General features: G+C 40.5%; 1 protein-coding gene across 2 annotated transcripts in view; it reads left to right on the top strand.

Annotated features, from left to right (window-relative positions):
- Sox102F (transcription factor Sox102F) overlaps positions 1 to 16,619 on the top strand; it is a 599,620-nt gene that overhangs the window by 142,171 nt on the left and 440,830 nt on the right. The window lies entirely within an intron of this gene.

Below are 16,619 nucleotides of genomic sequence, written 5' to 3' on the forward strand. Positions count from 1 at the left end.
AAACTTGAGAAGCTCATGAGCAGGAGATGGAGAGATTGGAATCCTGCACCAAACCAGGAGGCAACTTCGCACACACGCGTGCTGTAGAAACCTTGGAGGGTACCTACCTCCGTGGGATAATCAACTTACGATAATTGTATCGGAACGGAAACTAATTTACCAGTTTAACATAATTGATGACGCGCATTTCCATAAGTAAATTGGGAATCGCGAACCTAGGTAGCGAACACACACACACACACACACAGAGTTCTGCTCGAAGACCTTCTGAGATGCTTTTTAACTTTAGGTGCTGTGGGAGAATTCTGATCCGGGGAGAGTCACTCGATGTAATTGGTCGTCGCGTCTGAATCCTTTACGACAAAGTTCATCCAAGTTGGACTCCATCTTCCCGACGTGACAGAGCATTAGCTTTATTAGCGGAATATATACACGCGGGGATGCCTTGGCGAATTAATGCCGGGGCTACTTGGAAGACGTCATGTAAGACAGAAAGGGTTGATCGGTGGAGTTGACGGATGGAGAAGGAGTCGGTTAATCATTGAGATTGAAGCCGAGGAGGGATGGTTTCTATCTCCGAGCCCCATCTTCAGAGGACCTGTCCTCTGAGGACAGCGTGCGGTAAGAATATGTACTCTAGAGGCTTCCGGGGTGCTTTGTTGGGACGGTTTTGGGGAGTCCGTGAGCGAGAGAGTACTTCACGGAAAATTTGAAATGGGTCTCTGATGATCCGAATGGACCTTTACCCGTTTCCTTAGTTTTTATTCGTAACAGAAATAGGCTGGTCCCTAGATATATCTCAGGAACCACTATGTCGAAAAGCCCTCATTACATTTCAAAATTCTTAAGAAACTAGATCCTTTTGTACATCAAAATCTCCGGTGGTATATTTTCCAATCGGAAATACACTATTCCATTCTCCTTCGCGCTGCTGTCTGAACCGTGGACCTAAAGATATCCAGCGATACGAGACTGCAAAACTAAAATATACAGGGTGAACAGAAACTATAAAGACAAACTTCAGGAGGTGATTCCTGACAGGTAAAGGGACAAAAAAGTTCATATCAACATATGTCCGGAAACGCATATTTACCAAGGTAGATGGCACTGAAGAACGACATCATCCTCTCATAACAACAACACTCACAGTGTGCTTTTTTGTGTTGCAGATTGTGTGATTGGAGCTACGTCGAAGCACCATGGTCCGTTATTCATACCAGGAACAAGCCGAGATGGTCTTCGTATACGGCCAAGCAGATGGAAACGGTCGAAAGGCCGTTTTCTGGTTTGGGTGGTGCTGTCTGTCTGGGTATGTGGTTCGATAAATCCGTGTGGCCTCTCGACCGTTTCCATCTGCTTGGCCGTATACGAAGACCATCTCGGCTTGTTCCTGGTATGAATAACGGACCATGGTGCTTCGACGTAGCTCTAATCATACAATCTGCAACACAAAAAAGCACACTGTGAGTGTTGTTACAGGAGGATGATGTCGTTCTTCAGTGCCATCTACCTTGGTAAATATGCGTTTCCGGACGTATGTTGATATGAACGTTTTTGTTCCTTTACCTGTCAGGAATCACCTCCTGAAGTTTGTCCCTATAGTTTCTGTTCACCCTGTATATGCCACGGGATATAAAAGGAAGGAGTAAAGAAGCTGAATAAGAAACAAAGATACATAATGGAAAGAGATATACGAATATATAGAGAAATGGTAAACCAGAAAAGAAGGTATATAACGGGGAGGATATAGTATAGATATACTGGGTGAGTCTTTTAAAAGAGGCCCCGTGGAAAATGCACTCCTTGCATGTAGGCAACCTTGATACACCGAAGAGAAGAGCGGGTTAGAGAACAGTCCAGGATATCGGTGCCAAGCATATTCGACAACATGACATGACATATCCTGGACTGTTCTCTGCCCCGCTCTTCTCTTCGGTGTACCAAGGTTGCCTACATGCAAGGAGCACATTTTCCACGGGGCCTCTTTTAAAAGACTCACCCATTAGAAGATAGAAGACGAAATTATGATCAACGAGGAGATTCACAGAGACAGAGAGTAGTACAAGAAAATCTTCACATAAAAGCAAGAGATTCTAAGAAAGACAGAGAGAAAGGGATAGATAAAGAGACACCAGGAGAGCGAGAATTTGAATGAGAGAGAAAGGGGAAAGAGAAAAGTTAGTAACAGAAAGAAAGAGATTGTAAGCTAGCGAGGATCTGGCATTTGGACTCTACCGGTATAATTCTCTGTGGCTTGTGTTTTGTTGTCCGTGTATGTTTGTGATTGTCCCTTCATCCATTTCACCAGGGAACGGATTTATATGTAAATACATATTTATGTATGAAACTGAAATGAGTTACATTTTGCATTATCTTTGCGCATCATGACATGTGCACTCTAAAAATTAAGTTTTTATTTTCCATATTTGTATATATATTAGGTTTTGGCTCATATTTTCCATATTTTAGTTATGTTTACATATTATTTCCCATATTCAGAACATTTCTCAACATATACTCCATATTTCGCGCAATAACTACATGTCCCCGTGTGACCGAAACAGTTGGGGGAGGGGGTTCTTGCGAATAACTGACAAAGTCCGAAGCGACGTTATACATACAAAAGTTTACGATCTTTTCCATACCCTCCAATTGTGTTAATTAGAAGTTTTCTCTCATCCGAACCATAATGGTTTTTTTTTTCAATTCTACACCTCCCAATATGATTGCTTTTGCAATTGTAAAACACTTGAAATTCCTGTTTATTTAGAATTGTTGTCAAGAATAGAGAATCATTTGTCAAGCACCGACTCCTGGTTGTTACGAACGTTATTTTGGGAAAGTTAACTCCAGCGGACATTGCGAATTTGAAATTCTCTCCCATTACTTCTTGCGATATTGAACGCAGTTTTAGTCAATGTAAATCCATCTTAGAGACAACAGAAGGGAATTCACGTTCGAACACTTACAACAAAATTTCGTTATTCATTGTTTTGGAAACAGAATATTAAAACACTTTTTTTTTTACAATTAATTTTGGTGTAAGTGTACTGTATTTTATGTAGCTCGTGTAGTTTCTTATATTATTAAAAATATATTTTCTTTCAATTTTAAGTCCATATTTAACTCCATATTTCGGTGAAAATAACTGTATGTATTTACATATTTAGCACATTTTTACTACATATATATCCGTTCCCTGCTTATCATCATTCATCCACATCTTCGCCAGTAGCCAAAAGTGGCAGAAACGCAAAGTATGAGTGAATCAATTCATTCATTCACTCATTCTATCTGATGGGCAAGGTACAAGACCTCTAAAAGAGGATTTTTTATCCTGAATGTAGATGCAACCCGCAGTTCAGGTATACAATTTCCACGAAAGGATTGACTTTAAAATTATTATAAGCAAAATACATTACTTTATATCCGTTTGACTTGTCTGAAAATGTCGCATAGTAAAGTAAATGTGGTTTAGGTATATTTTTCAAATATATAAAAGTCTCCAACAAGACCAACAGTCTCGATTATACATCTCGGTTATACGTATATCTGTCTATTTCTCTCTCGTCTCGAAATGTCTGGTTTAGTACTCATTTCGATGTTTACAAGCCCATCTCGCTATCATACTTACTCGTATTCTTCTCTCTCCCTTTCTCCCTCTCTTGCTGTCTCCTCCTCTCTTTGCTTTCTCTTTTTATTTTCTCCTCTAGGTAGGAGAGTGAGAGAGAGCTAGGCCGCGCATAACAGTAGAGAAGGGGAGAAAGCGAGTAGGCGAAGCAAAGCAGTGCACGATTTTGCAAACGGCTGGAAGGCGCAGTCGCGTTGCCACCTCAATGCACTCACTTCCCCTCACGTGTTTATTGGTCTAGCCGACTAGAGGCTTGTTTTCGTTCACTTGCTCCACACACTTCTGGGACAGAGTATAGACAATCCTGTGCTGATATGTTATTAGGCGAAATGCGATATAGTCGAGAAATGTACTATGATTGTACGGTATGTGCAGCTTTAAAGGGTCATACTTGAAGTAACTACTATTCTATTATATTTTCCACTTCCGTGGTGGAGTGGTTAGCGCTGCAACACAAGGGTCCGGGATTCGAATCTCGGTCTTGGCATAGGTGTTCATTCTGAGTGTCCCTTCATCAGTTTCATCATATCATCACTCATCTTCGCGATTAGCCAAAAGGGACATAAAAGCGAAGTAAAAGAACGAAATCAGATGTTACTGAGGAAGCACACAGAAATCCTAGGATCCAAGCAACCTCACAAAGAATGTATCGTGGATCGAAGAGGACATTTGGAAATAATAGCTGCACGTTTGAAGCGACCGTTTCGCGAGAGGACGTACTAATTGTTACTGCGGACACCGTGCAAAGGTCGCGGTCATCACGCACTCGCCTACGTCATCGCGGGAGCTGGACGGAAGCTGCGACTGTCACGAGGAAGGTGGCCCCTCTGTTGGAGGAGGAAAAACCACGCAACAATTGCTGGCGAACAGGCTTTTCTTCCATTGTAAATAGCGTCGCCACTTAGCAGCTCTTTCATAACAACAGTCTCTTGTCCTTGCACCGTCTCTGCAATAGCTGGAAGGGGAAGTTTCTTCAAGAAATATGTGGGTCTCTGAACATTGCTTTTCCCTCTGTCCAGTGGCGTGCCCAAGGGGGTTTGGTGGGGTGCCCCCTTTGGCATATCATCCCTACAAAAGAACGTCAAAGACAGGTAAAGATAGCAAAATGAGGGCTGACTACTACAAAAAAGTGTAACCCCCTAACCCCCCCCTCTTTTCGAAAATCCTCTGGGGAGATATATTTTTCGTTGTATGTTTCTCGCTGGAAATTATCTGAAGTAAGATTTTCCTCGTGCATTACACCGTGCCATGAAAACACATGACATATGAGGGTGTGGGGGTGGATGACTGCCAAAGATTGGAGTCGGCCACATCTTTGTGGTAGCTACATGGCATAGTAATAGCTAAAAATTATAAGCCAATTAGAAGTAAAATCTTCAGTGATTTTCCGTTATATTCATCATTCTCTATATACTTTCATTTTAATTTAGAAATGTCATAATTATATTTTGATAGGGTGGGCCGGCCAATCCCTCTGGCCCACTCTTGCCGCCGCCCATGAAATCACGAAATAAACAAATCTCATTCATCAGTCTCTCAGGAATATCGATCTATCAGTTTCTGGACCTATTGATAATATCGCGTTTATGCAGTAAACACAGCTCCACCCTGTTATCTATTGTTAGTTTTGAACAGCCTGCGTATGTACATCAATGACTGGTCTGCATTGACATTCGACATCCCGAAGATAATTGACGTTCGGTTTTTTAACTTCTCCGCTAAGAGAGGGCGTTGCTAGCACTCGAACTCTTTCCTCTGTTAAGATCCGCATTCACACGAACTGGAAGCTGAAAAAAGACGAAGAAAAGGAGAGCAAGAAACAAATGATAATCGTGTAGTGTTAGCGTTGAAGACACGACAGTGGGAAATATGTGCATACATTGCTAATGCTTGTTCCATTGTAATGGCTCGTTGTGCTCGCTCCTTTTGTAATCGGTCTTTTCTTTCGGTGCTGGCCAGCGAGGCCCTCATATTGTTGGGATCCTCAAGGCTGGCTATTTATTCCCTCTCCCTCCTTCTCCCTCCATCCCTCCCAGAACAACACGGTCGGCATACTTAAATGCCGGTCCAAGGAGTGAAAAAGTGACGTCATCTCCTTTACAGATATAAGCCCTGGAGAGGGGGGAAAACATGCACTTGTACACGTTTAATATGTTATGTCAGCGTGTGTGTTTGTCTGTTTAACGCTAGATTACATGTGGACATTATGAGCTACGCTTATTCAAGACTGGATCCCACACGTATAGCTTGCAAGCAGTGCGTAGATCAGCTGTATGCCCTGTTCTGCAAGCCACTCTAATTTAACAATAGATCCAGTAGAGTGGGTGGAGATTGTAACCATTCTGTCCAGCTTTCCATTTTATTAAATGGGAACATCTAATACATGGAAAGTTCATATTTCCTTTCGTTATTTAACGTCACTAACGATGAGAATAAGTAATTATCAGGCGAGGTAATAAGCCGCGATTAGAACCCAAAACCTTCAAGATGGTCAAATATGACTACAAATAGCTTTTCCTAGATGATTATTATTGCACATATATTCATCATGTTTACTAATGTATCTTGCAAGTGTTAAAAATGATGCAAATTTACATTTAACTGATATTAATATATGTAGAAAAATAAAGTTCTAGATTTTTATCCAAACCAAATATTGCATTCGAATCCTCAGTTTATAAATATCAAAAAAAAATTGAGAAATTTATTTTGCCCTCATTATAAATTGAGATGTAAAAATTACTAGTTTTCTCCTCTATCATTCATGTAAAATAGTATTTTTACTACATACTTATAACGTGATATAAATTACTTACAAGCTTGTTGAGAAAGATATAAGCAGCTATTCCCAACCTAGATACAACGAACACTGGGGTTCCCTACTGATGATTTGGGGTGAAAAATAGCTTTCATAGGTTCTCCGTCTCTTTCTCTTTCTCTTTTTTGGTCTCCTTATTTCTCTATTCCCCCTCTCTCCTCTCTTTTTTCCCACACTCTTTCTCTTTCCTTCTCTCTCACACTATCCTTCTTTACCTTTCTCTTTCTCTTTCTCCTTTTTCTCTCTTTCTATATCTATACCTCTTCACTTTTATCATTCTTTTCTTTGATCCTCTCTCTCTAATTTCTACAGTAAATATAGGTACGTACACACAAAAGTTTTATTTTCTACATAGTCATTCCTGTGTATTTAACAATTTGAAAATTTAATATTTTATTCCAAAGAATAAGTTCTAATGCAGTAGATCCCGCACCATCTTAGATCTCTCCAACACAACTTCTCTCCCCTTCTCTCTCTGCCTTCCCCCTCTCTCCTTCCTCTTTCTCCTTCCCTCCCTCCTCTCCCGCGGAGCGTTTGCTGCTTGACTAACGAGCGATGGAGGTGTAGGTTGACAGTTTCGTTGTTCTCAAGCATCCCGACCGCAACCAGGAGATCAACGGGATAACAATAAAGTGTCAGGGAATGTCGCCCAGATGGAAACAAGGGGAAGGGTTGCCAGTATCAAAAACTTCAAAAATCGTGAAGCTAAGTCACTCGACTGTTTCTACGGTTCCGTGAGAAAACGAATTCGATTGGGTTCACTTTATGAACTGATACTGATACGTTAAAGGTGACCTGGCCTCCAACTTAATATTTATATCTAGATCTGATACGACAATCGGGGCTTGAACAGGACAGGGATACTGAAAAGTACATTCATTACTGTAATCGCTAGCATTGTTTTAAATTCGCGTAATATATTTATAGTTTTAAAGAAGGCATATTTTATATTTATGAGCTTATGAAGGCAGGGTGCGAAATCACTGCAGATTGGTGGGGGCGAAGTAGCAGACAGACAGACAGACAGACACACACACACACACTAATATATATATATATATATATATATATATATATATATATATATATATATATATATATAATGTCATTAAATATGTGTCGATTATTAAATAATCAAATTATATTATAAAATATACAATATATTATATCGACCGTCCTTCATTCAAAATGTAATTGCAAATTGAAGATTTTAATGTACCTACTACTGGATTTGCCTAAGGGGGGGAGGGAACAAAAATTAAGAGACATTTCGAACATAATAGTTTCCTGTAAAATGCACATATAAATGCTATTACGTGTTTTATTAATATATTTATATACTTCACGGTTGCTAACGAAAGGCAATGAGAAATTTAGAAGAAATAACAAGTCGATCTTGTTTTGTGTTATGGGGATTGCTGGGTTCAGTGTCCTTAGAGACGGGGCTATTAAGGATATTATTCCAGTCAAGTATATTCGAATCCCAAACTAATTGTTTGTTTACGTTTGTTGTTAAAACAAAAACTCTCCCCCCCGGAAGTTTGGGGGGGGGGGGGAGTTCAGGACAAGATCATTGGTGGGGGGATTCCCCCTGTCCCCCCCGGAATTTTGCACCCTGTATAAAGGTAAAACAATATATATATATATATATATTTATGTGTGTGTGTGTGTGTGTGTGTGTGTGTACAGGATAGAGAGTTATACTCATTTTGCTTGATTTGATTAAATTTTTGTTATTACGTAGGTGTCGATTTTCTGCCACTCTTGGCTAATCGCCACGATGAAAATGAGTGATTATTTGATGAAATTGGGACATACACCAGGAACATCCATGTTCAGGCCGGGATTCGAATCCGGGACTCCAGCTGTCGTAGCGCTCTGTAATAACCACTCCATGGGGTCGGCTACTTATTTGGTTAGCATACCATACAAAAAAAAAGAAGAATTATTATTGTTGAATGATATTTTTCTTGCCACTGGCAACCTTGCCAGAGAACCATACATCTCCGCAACCAAATCCAAGGGGGATGGTGTGGAAGGGGACGAGGGAATGCGGAATTGGCGTTCGAGGCGTAAAGCCGCGGCTAATTGTTACAGCATTCTCTTGTTCTCGCCCCTCTCGGAGCCATTATTCTACCCAGTAACAAAAGGCGATCAAATGGCAATGGATAAGGGGGCGAGGGGAATCCAACAGTTGTTTCCGTGACTGCTATAGGTACTAAAAGTCAACTGACAAGCGTTTAGCATTCCAGCTGTTCTCTTTAACAAATAATTGTGACGGGGGATTCCTTTGTTTTCGTCTGTGGTGTCAGCTTCGAAATAAGCATCGCCTTTGTTTGCCCTGTCATGGCTTGAGTCGACAGGAACAATGCCATGGAATCTGGCTCTGCTTGTTCAACTTCCATTCCTCTCCTGGATGTATTCGTCACCCGAATTCTCCTTACTTCTTAATCTTTCCATATGATTGTTCTTTCAACAATATTTTGCAATTCTTCTTTTCTTCTACCCCTCTTTCTGTACGCTTCACTTCTTGCCTTCTTCTGTCTCCGCTCGTTCTTCAATCTGTTGCATTTTTAGCTTTCTTTTAACTTCTCTCTTTCTCTCTATCTATTCCTCTTTTTCTCTCTTTCCTGTACTCTTTTCCTTTCTATTGCTCCATTTTCTCTCTTTCTTTGTCTCTCACTCTTCCTTACTTATCTCTATTTTCTTTATCTATTTTGTTTCACTGTTTCCTTTTCTGTCTTTCTTCCCTTTCTCTGCTTTGTTTTATTTCTCTTGCTTTTTCTCCCTCTTGTTTACTCCTGCCCTATTTATCCTCTAATTCTACAGTCTTTCTCCTCTCTCTTTCTTTCCTCTGATTTCTTTCTCTCTCTATCCTCTATTTCTCCCCCTTCTTATCTCTTTCTTTTTTCCTGTCTTCTAGCATTTTATTTTCTCTGTCTTACATTTCTTTCTATCCTCTACTTTTACTCTTTCTCTATTTATATCTCTACTCTCCGTCTTTCTTTCATCTATATTATGTTTTCTCTCTCTGTGTGTCCTCTTTATATTATATACGTTTCACTATTTCTCTGTCTCCTCTTTCTCTATGTCCACCTCTCTCTGTAAGTTTCAGTGCAGTATTTCCTTGTGTGTTCGATAACTTACCTTTTTTTTCTTACCATGACGACAATACTGCTTTTGGAGAAACTTTAATGTTCTGTCAACTGGAAACGATTTTCCTCTTCTGCTACCGTCACCCCTATTTTGCCAGCGGACTCACCCAGTTAGCGCATGCGCACTTACGTAGGCTGCAGCTTGAAAAAGATAAGAATGCCCCTGAGGCGCTGTAGTAGCCGGCCTCGCAGGCACAAGAGAAGGAGAAGCGAGGAGAGAAAACAGATGACTGTGCACTTTTCGTTCTAGTTTTCCTGGGGACATTCTTAAGCTGTAACTGCATTGGGAACTTATAAGTGAATCATAACGTAGTTATGCACTAAACACAGCTCCAACATGTTTACAATAAACGAAACTTTGACAGAAATCATATGTAAATTTCTTCTAGAAATCCTAAATTTTGAACTATTGCTGGAGTTATTTGGATCGTCAGCGTAACATGCTAGAAAGTCAGAGCTCCCAGATTCGAAACCCTATTCAAGCCGTGGATGTATCATTGCGTTCGTCCAATCACCATTGTTATCACCCATCCTGATAGTCGCAGTAGCCCAATAGCTAGACAGGGGGAGAATAAAAAACGCATGCTAATTTCGGCTGGTACGACTCATTTCCTTAGAGAAACGTTTCGGTTTTTGCAACCCCCGTCACATTCCGCCCGTGGCGTCAAATTTCGGGTCAAAACCCTGGGGAGGGTGGGAAGAAGAATTGGCGAGACGCTGAGAACAGAAGAGCCAGCAATAAATACTTCCTCGCGGAAGTTTCGAAAAGAATGAGTGAAGGAGAAAAGAATGCTCGCGTTCCTGACTCCTGTTTTCTGCTTCATTTCTGTCCCGACTTCCTTCCGCTTTTTGTTACCCCCCTTCCCCTTTCTTTCCTGGAATTTCTGTTCTGGTTCATCCGTGGAGAGACGAAGATGAGGGAAAAAAGACAGAAACGCCGAGAAAATGGGGGAAGGGCGAAAAAGTTTGCACTTCCCTCAACGGGGCCAATTTGGAGACCGTGTTTTGTTGGTTTAAGCGAATAATGAGGTGAAAAGTTTAAAGAATTCCGACTACCAGACCCCCACTTGAGTTTTCTGGGAATAATATTTGCGCGGATCCTTACTTTGTATTTCTTCCTTGCCTGCTCACATCCCGAATGTTGTTTCTGTGACGGACTTCATTCGGGAGATCATCGGTTCAATTCCTATCGGGATGTAAAGGGGTGACCCTTTCTAAAAATATCCTCCCAGCCTTCATTGTTCAGACTAATGAGGGCCTTCCTGATGGCGTAGTGGTAACGTCGTCGCCTTATAATCAAGAAGTCCCGGGTTCGATACCCGGTGGAGGCTCATAATGTTTCCGATCCCACTTTAAAATGTAGGTCCGGTCCCGATTAGCCTTGCTGTACATAAAGTGAACTTAAAACACAAAATCAGTCAATCAGACTAATCAGGCTCTGGTGTCTGAACTTCTCTGTGTGACCTGTCTTATGTAATTTCCATGTGTGTTTGTATGTGTCCTTTATAATGGAAATAGGATGTTTATGTTTGAATTGGTTTAATATTAGGTATGGATGTTTATATATGTTGTGATTGAATAAAGTAAAAGAAATAAATGTATTAAAATAATTAAGATATGGAGAGGTATACTGTGTTGATGGTTTAGAGTTTGGCCAATGGATTAGGATGTATATGTTTTTAATGTGTTGGTATTTTTATGTGCTAAATTTATGTGAAAATTATTATTGTAAGAAAAAATTAGAAATCAGAATATTAAAATATATTATGATATAGTATTTAATAGATTGTAGTTGATATATTTATAATATTTTGCTATTTATTTTTATATATATATATATATATTGTAGACAAAATATGATTATTTATTTGTGATGTATTGGGTTAAAATAATTTAGCAGCGGAGGCCGCTGATGGCTAGTGTTGTATATAAATATTAGTTTTTATTTATGTATTAATTTTTAATAAGTTAAAAAGTTAAAATTGAAAATTGAGTATAACATTAAGAGTTTAAATTTTGTTGGGTAAGGAGAAAATATTTTTTTCTAAAATTTCATCTCATCACCATTCATTCTTAGCTTCGCGATTAGCCAAGTCTGGCAGAAAAGCGAAGTAAAATCAAATTCTATCCCTGGTTCCTCCTCTTCCCAACTCTCAGATTGGCTCGCTACACATTTTTTCCATTCGAAAAATGTACTTCCTGTCTGCTCACTTCATATTTTTTCTTCTTATTCCTTCCTTCCTCGTTCCTTCGTATTGTTTTCTTCAAACTTGTTGTATTTCTCCGTTTTTCCGGGTTCACATCTTTCTCAGACAGTGAACCCTGAATTTACTCCTTTTGGGGGAGGTTTCTCGTCCCCATGTTGGGGTGACTGAAGATCTGGCGTTGAAACCTTCACTTGTGGAAAGTCCACTAGAGAAATGACGGTCTAAGACTTCATTTTCCACTGCCATCCGATTCAACTACCGTAAAAATCATTCTCGTACTTAAAAATACGGTGCTTTTAGCGACAACCAAGTTATCCACCATTCTCATACATTTCATCCCATTATCCCCTTAAATGCTCATAACGGTTAGCCTATCAGCAAAGTATGTGACATTTGGTAGTCAACAAATAGTCAGGTCTACAAGTCTCGGCACCATTCCTATAGATTCAACATGGTAGCGTCGTCGCCTTGCAATCAAGGGGTCCCGGGTTCGATACCCGGTGGAGGCACAAGTGGTTCGGATCCCACTTTAAACAGTAGGTCCAGTCCCAATTAGCCTTACTGTGCATAGAGTGGACTTAAAACAACAAATTCAACAGTCAAAGTATATTTTTAATTAAGTAACATTTCTATTAACCTGTCTACCACATTCAGCTTTCCAAAGGGGCAAATGGAAATGATACGTAATCTGTCCCAAAAATTAGATAATGACGATTATTATTAAAATTTCTACTTCGCAAATACATGTTTCTTATGCTTTTTATCTTCTCGTTTCAGGTGAGTACAACATGCATTGGAGTGGTGTGTAGTGTTGGCCTCTTAAACCAGTAGGGTAAGTACGATGTTGCGGTAGTACATTTCAGTCCACAAGAGAGAAAAGCTAGGAGGTATTTTTCGATTTTAGAACAGCTTGTAGGTAATGCTTCTTTCCTAAAGGTTTCCAAGTTCTGAAATTGGATCTGCTTAACGCCCTGTAGTTTGCAATGTGTTGTTTAAATAGTTTCATCGGCTGGTACGCGTCATGACATGTATTTTGAAGCATTTGTACGCACGCGAGCTTTAATTCGAACGCTGTCCCTGTTTAACAAAGCACCAGAGTTTAGAATATTCCCCTTATCTTCCACTTACTGTAACGTGTTCCTTCGTCTGCCCTTTTTGTACGAAGAACAAATACAACTCCAATTATGTGGATTATTTTCTAATTCAGTTTGACAACCAGAACGTGTTAAATAAATGTAAAATGTATAGTTTCTAAATAGACGCCATCTATTATCTCTTTTACTAACTACGTGACGTAGTTTATATTATAACTTAATATAAGTTAATTTAAATTTATCAATTGTTAGGATTGACAGTTTTCTTGTTATTGTAATGCCAAATCATGTTGTTGTTCAGAAACGTTCCGTTGAAAAAGCAGACAGTACAAAAATTGCAAGCATGCTATGAGGAAGTGCAAGACAAATGAATGCGTGAACCATAAAGAGCTTCAAAGTTGCTCAGCAGATGTCGTTGGTGTCTTCTCGTTTGCGCTTATTAGAATGGCAATATTTTACAACGGTCCATTCCACTCTCCCGTCGTTTTTCAACTTCTCCCACCCCTTTTCCTGTCCCTCTCCCACGCCGCTAGACCTCACCCCCTCCATCCCTTATAGGAGGGGATTGCAAATGCGCCGTCAACTGCAATTTCCGCGATGTGTGAACTAGTTTTCCGGCCTGCCGTCTTTTTTTGAAGCGACCGTCTTTTGTCCTGCACAAATTGCAGCAAGGAATTTGGCCCAGGAAATAGTCTGTGTGCTGTTTCTCCAGCCCCTTTTCTTCAGTGGGGGAGGGAAGGGTAAAGAACTTGGGTCTTGAACGCCCAGCTTGAAGACCTGTTCATTACACGAACCGATCATCTAAATTAACTGTGCACGTCAAAGAACTGGTCCCCTAAATGCTCTGGACCAATGCCTACATATTTACAAGGCCTGCACAACGTCATCAGTGCTAGGCTGCTAGGTTACGGAACACAACACTGCGTCACCATAAGAGCCGTAAACGTGTGCCAAATAAGTGGAAACGTGACTTAGTTGGAACATAATATAAATTATATTTCTAATGTGTGCATGGAGAAAGTGTTGCAACTTCAGTGCTGATTCCTACAACTGATGACGTTGTATGTAAAATGTTGACTGCACGCACCAAAGAATCATTCACCTGATATCCTGAATAAACTGTTCATGTGCGAACAGTTCACCTATTGGTTTACTATTCTCATTCATGAACTGATCACCTGAATGACCTGGTCAATGAACTGTTCTTGTTAATGAATTTGCATCTATGAACTGTAAACCTTAAACTATTCACGTCAACGAACCGCTTGTACTTATGAATAGTTCATCTTAAAGAACTGTTCGCAAAAAAGAACCGTTCTTTTGATGGAACTGTTCACGTCGACGAATCGTTCACTATAATGAAACATCATGCCAGGAAACCATGCACATTTATGAACCGTTTACCTGAACATAAAATAACAGTTATTCACTTAAATGAACTGTTCACATTGACGAGTCGAATTAATTAATTGTTCAAACCAACGAGCCAAGTAGCAGGAACGAACCGTTCAGTAAGCGAATAGTTCACCCGAATTCAACGCTCACTTTACGAACTGTTCATTTTAATGAACCGTTCGCCTGAATGAACTGTGCCAGGAATATCGATGCGGTACCTGTTACCCAGCACCTGACAACCATTCGATACCGGATGTTCCAGACTCAAGAATTGCTGCACACTAACCTGCTCAAGCAAACAGAAGGGGGGATAAAAAATGGAACAGAAACGGGGATCAAACCGGGGGCATTCCGCGTAAAAGATGCCGAAAGGGGCTACTTTTCCGGCCGTGTCACGTAGACAAAACCAGTACAAGGCTAGTGTTTGTTCGGGCAGACCAACAAAACCAAACTACTCCGCTCGTATACCCGAAGCTGAAGCATTTTATTGTTGAGGTGGCGAGTGACGTATCCCAGCGCGAAAGGCAGCACGCCACACGTGCTGCAAAAGCCCGTGTGGAATAACAAATACCGAGGACTTCTTACAGGCCGTATTTCACCCCAGGCCTCACAAAAGGAACCGAGGGATCTGTCAGATTTTCACAACCCGTCCGGGTTCAAAACAGAGAGGTTCCGTTGCTAACCAGCATCCTTTCGTTGCGAAGCCTGGATGCTTTCTTTGTCTCGTGTGGTTACTTTTAGTCGCCTGCACACACAAACGTGCATGCAGGTTGCCTTTACGTAAGTTTCCTCAAGTATTGGCGGATTAGGGGGTTCGGGAGGGGTGATCCTCCCGAAATGTCTAAAACCAGCCCTAAAATGAGTAATTTGCGATCGCCTCTCCAAACGTCTACAACCTACAATAATTTCGTAAAGACACTGAATAACGATCGTCCCCTGATCTCTAAAATTAAGTGTTGTCCTCTTTCTTGAAGTATAGAATTGCGTGATCGTCACTTTCTTGAAGTCTAAAATTAAGTGATCATCCCTCTTGAAATCTAAAATCAAATGATCGCCACCTTGAAGTCTGAATTAAGTGATCGCCCCTCTTGAAATCTAAAATCAAATGATCGCCACCTTGAAGTCTAAAATTAATTGATCGTCCCTTCTTGAATCCCAAGTTCGAGCGATTGGCCCTTCTTGACGTCAAAAATGAAGTGAGTGCCTCTTGTTGAAGTATATAAGAGCGATCACAAACCAAAGAACCTTCGGCCAAAATCATTCGCGCACCTTTTCCTTCATCCGTTCAACTCGAGCCATAAGAAGGCCTCCTTCACTCTATCCCTTCCCTCCATGCGCGAGTACGATGAACAGGAGTCGTGGGTCTGCGCAGGTTCTTTTGCGTGTGGTTCCACTCCTTGAAGTGCAAAATCAAGTGATCGTCCCCTTCTTGAAGTCTAATATTAAGAGCTCATCTCTTCTTGAAGTCTAAAATTAGTGATCGCCCTGCATCGCAGCCGGAACCTGAAGCCTAATAAACTTCCCTTTTAGATTCATCTAACTTTCTTACAATATATCTGGACATTTAGAGGGGGGGAAGCTGAGGGGGGAGAGTAAAAATGAATGAAAGGGGTTTCTTAAATCCATCAGGAACAAATATTTTATAATGTAGTGTCACTGCAAGCGAGGAAAGGAAAACGGACTAACTGTGGACTCCTAAAAATTTACCTAGCAGACAACATCCAAAGAGGTCGCCGCCAAACTACACTGTGATATTTCGATCATATAGATTTACTTGTTTCTATTTTCATTCTGAACCCTTCCATAATTTGAAACATATCTTTAGTTACTTCATTGATGTTTCCACAGCAAACAATTTTCACGGAATACTTACCTTCCCAAAATGCCATTGCTGCCACAGACCTCCAGGTACCAGACCGGAAACATGAGCCTTTTTTATGGGTCAACTTTAAACAAAAAATTTCGTAGAGGGGGAGATACTATCATGGCGGCGAGTATACCTTCATATTTCTACGTGTAACAACTATTTTGAAGATTGTGAGTCATTCCACCACACAATATTGTAATTTTGAAGTTTACTAAGAAGTATGTAACTCTACATATTACACTCCACAAGTGAGTACAAATATTATCTTCACAAAAATGAAAACTTTACAAGCTCTAATGTGCATCTCCGCCATATTTGTAGCCCCAGGATTATGCACGGCTTCAAACAAAAGCTCATGGTTTTTAGTCTGTGATTTCTAGCGTCACCCCTATTTTGAAAATGAACAAGTCCAGTTGGCGCATGCGCACTTCTGTCCATGGTTTCTGCTAAGG

Source organism: Lepisma saccharinum, chromosome 6, assembly GCF_977018435.1.
Source record: "Lepisma saccharinum chromosome 6, izLepSacc3.1, whole genome shotgun sequence".
NCBI classification, from domain to species: domain Eukaryota; kingdom Metazoa; phylum Arthropoda; class Insecta; order Zygentoma; family Lepismatidae; genus Lepisma; species Lepisma saccharinum.